This window comes from Schistocerca piceifrons, chromosome 3 (genome assembly GCF_021461385.2).
Source record: "Schistocerca piceifrons isolate TAMUIC-IGC-003096 chromosome 3, iqSchPice1.1, whole genome shotgun sequence".
NCBI lineage: Eukaryota > Metazoa > Arthropoda > Insecta > Orthoptera > Acrididae > Schistocerca > Schistocerca piceifrons.
In genome coordinates, this window is record NC_060140.1 from 250,008,840 (window position 1) to 250,017,141 (window position 8,302).

An 8,302-nucleotide genomic window follows, 5' to 3' on the forward strand; every position below is an offset into this window, starting at 1 on the left:
AACGTAACTATAACGAAACTAAGTAGAATAGCTGATAATAAAAGTGGAGCCCCAAACTGGGGATGAAGAAACGGCATTAAACTTCACGGTTTGAGGTGGTATGTTATGTTATTTCGGCTTTTACAAAACAGAACCAAATTTGCAAAGAACGTGGGAATATGGGAATACTTACCAGTATAGCAGTGTATCCCTCTGGCATGCACACAGCCACTGAGTCAAACTGGCTCACAACCGGTCCGTGATATTGCGAAATCTCCGCACGTAAGAGGTTACCCCAAGCCAGAAATTGTGAGGAGGCATGTCTTTCTACGTACGAAAACCCACCAAAAACCACTTGTCACGATCTGGTGCTAATCACACCACAAAAGGACGTCCTACTACTAAAAAAGGCCGCTTTAGTGGTGTTTCCATGTTGCGACTGATTAATATTTCAGTGTAATGTTTTCATTACCAGCAACTAGCCTTGCATCAGAGGTCTCTTGAATTTTCGAGAGGAGACCGTAAGGCTAGGCCATTATTTTCTCCAGGCTGTGTTTCCTTCCTAAAAGTGTCAGATAGATATTTGCAGACGTCTTCTGAAAAACACGAAAAAGCTGTGTTCTCGTGCTGCTAGCGTCGCCACCCTAGCCCCATTTCGGCTGCTGGGCAAAGTGAGGCAGTAAAAATAACAATAACCGCTACCCCTGGCTGGGCCCTGGCGCCTTCACTTGTGCGATGTCAACACTGAGGCATCGGCGTGCTGTCAGGTCAAGGACTTTCTTTTCCTTTCCTTTCTCTGTCTGTCCTTTCTCAAATCCAACTTGTCACTCCTTCCCATGCACACAAAATCGTCCGGTAGCAAGTGAATCTAGCACAAGGTTAAATGAAGGGAAATGCGTGGTTACTTGGAACTCAGAATTTTCAGTCGATTCTATAAATGTAAACAAAGACATTCCCTATGGAATTGGTTCAGTATCATCCTCTAATTACAGACATGATCTTATTTTCAATTAAACTAGTACGCAAACTTCCCTGCCGTGTTTCAATATCCTCGGTACTGGTATTTCGATGGATCTGACATACGAAAAGACACATTCTCTCAGGGACAGATTTGGGCATCTTGCTAGCCACGGGAATACCTCAATATTATACAGACAGTTCACAGAGATATGTGTCGTGTGTGAACAAGAATGGTCCTGTTGGCACCATTATATTGTCACATGAGAGGTGATACATAAGGGCACAGCATGTCTGTGACATGCTTAAGTGGCTTCAGATTTACCTTTATCACTACCAGCCATAGCCTGAAGCCATAAAGGATGGTCTCCACTCACACCCTGATGCCAGGCGCTATATCATTGTGCCCCCCAGTATAAATGTTCAAATGTGTGTGAAATCTTATGGAACTTAACTGCTAAGGTCATCAGTCCCTAAGCTTACATACTACTTAACTTAAAGTATCGTAAGGACAAACACACACACACCCATGCCCGAGGGAGAACTCGAACCTCCGCCGGGACTAGCCGTACAGTCCATGACTGCAGCGCCTTAGACCGCTCGGCTAATCCCGCGCGACCCTCCAATATAATGGAAGAATATGGCCTCTCCTCAAGTCGCAATTATACTCGCTGGTAGTAGACATCTGGGATAATACAGAACAGTGTTTCATCGGTGAACACAGTCGATACTTCCCCATCACAACACCACCCCAAACGCAGCCGTCTGTATTGTGGTGTTAACAGAAGCGTACTTATGGGCTGTTATTGGTCTTTGACAAAGAACATGGGATTATACAGGATGTTGCAGGAAGTCGAGTACCTGCTCTCAGATGGCATGTGCATGAGTGAGAAGGTTGTGATGTATTTGGAGTTCCTCCCTTGCAATGGTCAGACGTGGTCGGTTGGAACTTGGAAAACTAGTATGGCTGCCCTCACGCTCTCATGCAGTTCTACAGTGGACCACTGGCACACCTGAATGGCCCACAAATCTAGATTTTACAGCTGGCCAAAAGGAGACTGACAATGAGGCCGCTATCAAACTTTGTTTGGTGCTGATAGTGCTGTCTCAGACGACTATGCGGCATCTCCAGGTACACTGCAGTGATTACGCAACACTTGATGATGTTCATATCCCTTGTTTACCACAGCAGGATTGGTAACAACACTAAACACAAACAACGTTGACGTGCTGTGGTGGCTTTTCTACCTGTCACGGAGAACTGAAACTCTAATCATTTACGTACCCGTTGATTCTGATTACGTGAACGAAGTTACACTGACATCTGACCATGTCTTCTGGGTACTTCCTTTGTTTACCAGATATTCTACGTAGTATATAAAGAATTAAACGAAACGTATTACATTGGAAGCCAACAATAATACAATGCCGTAACGAAATATACACTGAAGAGCCAAAGAATGGTTCTGCCGCTGTGGTCGAGCGGTTCTAGGCGCTTCAGTCCGGAACCAAGCGACTGCTACGGTCTCAGGTTCCAATGCTGCCTCGGGCATGGATACGTGTGATGTCCTTAGGTGGCTTGCGTAAGTCCGTAAGAGTACGATGGGGTGGAAATTTCTTCTGAAGAGCACGTTGAAAGGCATCCAAGATGTGCTCAATAATGCTCATCTGTGGGAGGATTGGTGGCCAGCAGAAGTGTTTGAAGTCAAAAGACTGTTCCTTGAGCCTCTATGCAGCAATTCTGGACGTGTGGGCTGTTGCAATGCGTCGGAATGCACAGTGGACATGAATGGATGCAGGTGATCAGACAGGAAGCTTACGTACGTGTCACCTGTCAGAGTCGTATCTAGACGTAGCAGGCGTCCCATACCACTACAGCTGCACACACCCCACACCATTACAGAGCCTCCTCCAGCTTGCACAATCCCCTGCTGACATGAAGGTTCCTTGGATTCATAAGGTTGTCTGCAAATCATATAGGTCCATCATCTCGATAAAATTTGAAAAGAGCCTCGTCCGACCAGGCAACATGTTTCCAGTCATCAACAGTCCAATGTCTTTGTTGCCGGTCCAAGGCGCAGCGCAAAGCTATGTGTCGTGCAGTCAGCACGGGTACATACCGTTGATGTTTCGTTGAATGGTTCGCACGCTGACATTAATGGTCCAGCATTGAAATCTGCAGCAATTTCCGGAATGGTTGTGCAGTTCTGTCACGTTGAACGTTTCTCTTCAGTCGTCGTTGGTCCTGTTCTTGCTGTAACTTTTTTTCGCCAGCAGCGATGTCGGAGATTTGGTGTTTTACTGGATTCCTAATGTTCACGGTACACTCGTGAAATGGTCGTAGTGGAATATCTCCACTCCATCGCTACCTCGGAGATGCTGTATTCCATCTCCCGTGCGCCGACTATAATACCTCGTTCAAACTCATTTAAATCTTGATAACCTGCCATTGTAGCAGCAGTAACCGATCTAACAACTGCGCCAGACACGTTTTGTCTTATATAGGCGTTGCCGACCGCAGCGCCGTATTCTGGCTTTTTACATATCTCTGTATCTGAATACACGTGCCTATACTAGTTTCTTTGGCAATTCAGCGTATATACGCATTACTTCCGAGCGGCAGCTGGCAACGCCAATCTCATTTGAAGTTGCTAGCAACAGTCCCCAAATCACTATGTTGCCGGTGATAATGAACAGTTCACGAGAAACTTCGTTGTTTGTTCTTCTCCACATTCTCACGTAATTATTTCGCATTCCTGTGCGAAGTCGAGTCACCGATATCCAGGTCGAAATTATCTCTTAGCTCTACGTGGAAGTTCTCCGGAAGGCATCAGCCAGTTTGGCAGACGAGTGTTACGTACTCGCCATAGTTCTAAACTGACTTGCCGGTCTTCGACTGAGCGCATAAGGCTTCCCCTCAATTGTAGGCGGGTGGGTTGCTGGCCATACATCAGATATTCTTCGGCGGTAGAAATTTTAACATTTTGTTTTCGGATCACTGCTTCACAGCTGATACGAAGAGCTACTAATCTCGATAGGGTGGTAAAATATTTGTCGTGGCATCAGTCTTAGGCAGGTGGTGGTGATGATACGGCAGGTCTCACAGAGAGCTACATTCCCGTGTCTCACTGTAAATGTAATAGATCACCAGTATTTTATGACACATCAAAAGGGGTTTGATGCGAAAGTACAACATGTCTAACGTTATAAACGTTCTACACTGGTGTGCCAAACCTGAGGACGAAATAACTTTCCATTATGTATCACAGTCAAGCAACATAGCTCGCTGAAACTTGGACCATATATAGGAAAAACTGCTTCAGTTTATTGCAGAAGGTAAGTGAAAGAAATACGAAATGGGAGGAACAGAGGTGACACTGCATTTCAAAATTAATAATCACACTGAAATCACGTCGATTTATGATGGTCCCTTGGACATCACAAACGGTGGGTCATGATTATTGCTCTTCAATATGCTCCGTGCCGGCCACTAGGTCCATAAGGAGTTCTTGTGATAGAGCGTTTCATTTGTGGTTGACAACTGATGGGAACGTGCTCAATATGTCTCCTCAACGAATACTACTCGTGCTCGATAGGATTTTACTCTGAGGAAAGGGCAAGCGAGTTCATTCCCCGAATATCCTGCAGTTCCAAGAGCTGCTCCACCTGTGCTGTTCGATCCGTTTGCGCATTATAGCCTACGAAAATGAAGTCAGTGTACGGTGAGAATACTGTGTTCAAAGATTTGGAGGCCTGCAAGTTCTTGCAACATTACACCTCCCCACATCATAACACCTTGACCACCAAAATGCATGTTTGATAACATTCCTGCGTGCATTACGTTTTCCCACCTCTGTCCATATGATGGTACGTCGAGCATTGTCAAACATGATGGTTTTGGTGGTGCAGATGTTCTGAAATGGTGAGGCATAATGTTGCATGCGTGTACTGCCTTCTAAATTTTTGAACATGGTGTACTCACTGGGCAACGTTACTGTGACACTGTACTGCTTCTCCGTGTGCGTAATTTCAGGGGGTGCATTCGGTTGTGGCCTCATTTTTATGAATGATAACGCGCTACTGTATGAAGCAGCACCGGTGAAGGAGGTCTTGGAACAAGAGGATGTTGTGGGAATGGATCGTCTTGCCCGTTTTCCCGGCTTAAGTCCGATCACACATGTAAAGGATGCATTGTGGGGACGTATTGGAGCACGTCCACGTGTACCAATGATGATCAGCAGACAACCGCGTTGGTGGAGGAACGGATCGTTCTACCACGAGAACACCTTACCGAGCTTCTGGCCAGCATGGGAGCATGCTGCAGAAAGTGAAGTGCCATTCGTGATGATCACACACCGCATTAAGAACAACGTCCCACCATTTGTAATTTCCAGAAGACCTTCGTAAATCGCGGTTACTTCAGTGTTATCACGCTGAAGCGCCAAAGAAACTGGTGTACGCATGCGTATTCAAATAAGAGCTATGTAAACAGGCAGAATACCGCGCTGCGGTCGGCAACGCCTATATACGACAACTAGTGTCTGGCGCAGCTGTATGAGCGGTTACTGCTGCTACAATAGCAGGTTAACAAAGTTTACGTGGTGTTATAGTCGGCGAGTGAACGATGGAACACAGGATATTCTAGGTAGCGATAAAGTGGGGACTCTCCCGTACGACCATTACACGAGTGTACCGTGAATATCAGGAATCCGGTAAGACATCAAATCTCCGACATCACTGAGGCCAGAAAAGATTCAACAAGGACAGGACTAACAACGATTGAAGAGAATCGTTTAACGTGACAGAAGTGCAACCTTTCCGCAAATTGCTGCAGATTTTAGTGCTGGACCATCAACAAGTGTCAGCCTGCGAACCACTCAACGAAACGTCATCGATATGGGCTTTCGGAGCCGAAGGGCCACTCGTGCACCCTTCATGACTGCACGACAAGAAGCTTTACGCCTCGCCTGGGCGCGTCAGCACCGACATTGCACTCTTGATGTCTTGAACCATGTTGCCTGGTCGGACGAGTCACGTTTCAAATTATATTGAGCGGATGGACAGCTACGGGTATGGAGACAACCTCATGGATCCATGGACCTTGCATGTCAGCAAGGGACTGTTCAAGCCTGTGGAGGCTCTGTAATGGTGTGGGGCGTGTGCAGTTGGAGTGATTATGGAACCCCTGGCACTTCTAGACACGAGTCTTACACGTACCACGTACGTAAGCATCCTGTCTGATCACCTGCAACCATTCATGTGCATTGTGCATTTCGACGAACTTGGGCTATTCCTGCAGGAGAATGCGATACCTCATGCGTCCAGAATTGCTACAGAGTGACTCCAGAAACACTCCTCTGGGTTTAAACTGTTCCGCTGAACACCAAACTCCCCAGAAATGAAGATTATTGAGCATATCTGGGATGCCTTGCAACGTGCTGTTCAGAAGCTGGACAGCCCTGCAGGATTCATGGTGTCAGTTCCCTCCAGCACTACTTCAGTCTCGAGTCCATCCCATGTCGTGTAACGGCACTTCTGGGTGCCCGTGAAGGCCCTACACGATGTTGGGCATGTGTACCAGTTTTATTTCTGTTCGTGTCATTTGAACATGTACTAACGTTTGTGATTCAAAGTAAATTATAATTTCATAACCAAAAATTATTAGGCAGAAGGAAAGAACTAAGTGCCGGCCGCTGTGACCGAGCGGTTCTAGGGGCTTCAGTCCGTAACCGCGCTGCTGCTACGATCGCAGGTCCAAATCCTGCCTCGGGCATGGATGTGTGTGGTGTCCTTAGGTTAGTTGGGTTTAAGTAGTTCTAAGTCTAGGGGACTCAGTTGTTAAGTCCCATAGTACTTGGAGCCATTTGAACCAAGAGACAAGTGATCCATCAAACAAGGAATCCTTGAGACACCAAATTTATTTTCTCAGTTAGCCAGTCGTTGCTTTATGTAGATTAAATATCTTAATTATTCTTGCAAAGAAACACAGGTACAGTTTTTAACTCGTTAGTGCTCTGTCAAGAGACGAACAGCAGCTGCTGAGAAGAAAAATGCCGCATACTCTGCAGTTAAGAGCTTCGTGCCATACGTGGAAGCTGGAATGCTGAGCAGGGGGCGAATTTCCTGCGCCTTCTTGCTGTATTAGCGTCGTCGCAATTAATTAAGTCTAAGAATGAGGCTGAGCTCATTTGCAGCGGGCCCCCGTTAATTTCTCAATTGAGCGCGCCGGGAGCTCGTTAGCCAAGTATCGCAAATTAGGGACGGAAACCTGCCGGGGGATGGGTGGGGGCAGGGGTAGAGGCGGTCTGCCGGCCCGCTAATAGCGGAATGGCGAACGTCGTTTGTGTTGCCCGTCCGCCCAGCATCATTAATTCCGGATTTATTATTTTTTTGTTGTCATCCCTGGTCTCCCGCTCTCTCCCTTTCCTCCGTCCCCCCCCCCTCCCTCCTCTCTCACTCTCTTCTCTTCGTCTCTAATGGCGAGGGATTCTGTAGGTCCGCTGCGACAAAGGGCAGCTTAGTCGCGGGGAGGCATTTAATATCTACATTTGCTTGTGTGGCTCGTTCTTACCTGTTGTCGGATGTCGGCTGGGGACGATCTTCTTCCCACATCTCTTTTCCTCCCTTTATTTAAGAAAATAGAACGTAAATTGGAGACGAAAAAGAAATAAACCGCATTTCGTCGTAGACAGATGTCAACGATCTTACAATCACATTTAGAAGAGAAAAGAAAAATCCTTACTACCTGAACAGTAATCGAATAGTTTTATTGTTAAATATTTGATATTCTCCTATGTATATTCGTTGTCATTAATTTATCAAAAGTGTACATTTAATGGCGGTATCTTTTATATTGTATAAATAAATTCCGCTATTTTTTTAACGTAAGAAATTAGAAACAAGAAAAAACTCTCTTAACAGTTCAGAAACACAAAGGTAATACAATCTTAAACCTATTTCTGAGATAAGTACATATGAATTTCCTACAAAATACTTTATTATTTCTGGTTCTTCCACAGTAATTAATAAAATTCACTTACTGCCACAACACTCATTTTTTTAAATTTTTTACTTAAAACTCAGTTACTGATACAGTTACTTTACAGATTTATACGCTGGAGATACTGAAACATTTCGTTTATTTATCTGCTGAAAAGTGATCAATTTATTTCTAGCATTTCCTCGTTTGTTCTGTTTACAACAAAGTGTATTGGCTACATTTTCGTCTCTGGAGTTTGTTTTACAGTGTTTCTGTATTTATATTACTTCATATTTGTTAAATGTTGTACATGTAATAATTTTGTATAGCTTTATTTGATCAGTGAACATTGTAAGGGTGCTTCCAATTCTTGTATTGGTCCATTTA